The sequence below is a fragment of the Athene cunicularia genome (genome assembly GCF_003259725.1).
Source record: "Athene cunicularia isolate RWA chromosome 11 unlocalized genomic scaffold, athCun1 chr11_part1, whole genome shotgun sequence".
Lineage (NCBI taxonomy): Eukaryota > Metazoa > Chordata > Aves > Strigiformes > Strigidae > Athene > Athene cunicularia.
In genome coordinates, this window is record NW_020799113.1 from 8,061,473 (window position 1) to 8,062,181 (window position 709).

Consider the following 709-nt stretch of genomic DNA (forward strand, 5'->3'; position numbering starts at 1 on the left):
GTTATTAACAAAATAAACTACCTCAAATTTCCTGTGGGGATGCTGAGGGAACACAGTTATGCCAGAGCAGCTGCTGTGATGATGCGTGGAATCTTATTTTTGGTTTACAAGTCTTCTATTAAGTGTCTACATTGGGAAACTGTATTACGGCAACCATTCTCAACTAGATAAAGCAGTAGCTTTGGACATAAATGTCTAAAACTAAAGCAGCTACAGCAGTGCAAATGTGAGTGCAGTTCTCTGCATCTTGGGATTTCAAACAGCTCCAACAGAAAAGTTCCCTTCTTTGAAGGAGTTAGTAAGGCAGCTGAGCTACTACTGCTGACTGCACGCGTGCTTTCACACCTCCCTAAGCATGAGGGAAATTGTGCTGGCTGCAACTGTCCTCACAGGGTACGAAGTGGAGGCGAAGAGCACAATTACGGCAGCTTCGATACCAGGAGATAACACGATTGCACTGACACCTCGATTCCCACCCAACATGCATGCTCACACCTCCCTGCACCAGGGCCGCAGGCCTTCTCCACGCCTCAAACCTCCCTGCCAGAAGCCCCTGCAGACACAGTTAACGACACGGTTAACGCCGGCTCTCACGCAACCGCCCGCATCGCTAAGGCGCCCGCCTGGGCACGGCTGTCGCCTCTCGGCGTCCCGAGGCGGCGGGAGCAGCCTACCGCCCTCTCGCTGACGCCCAAGCCCGGACCGGACC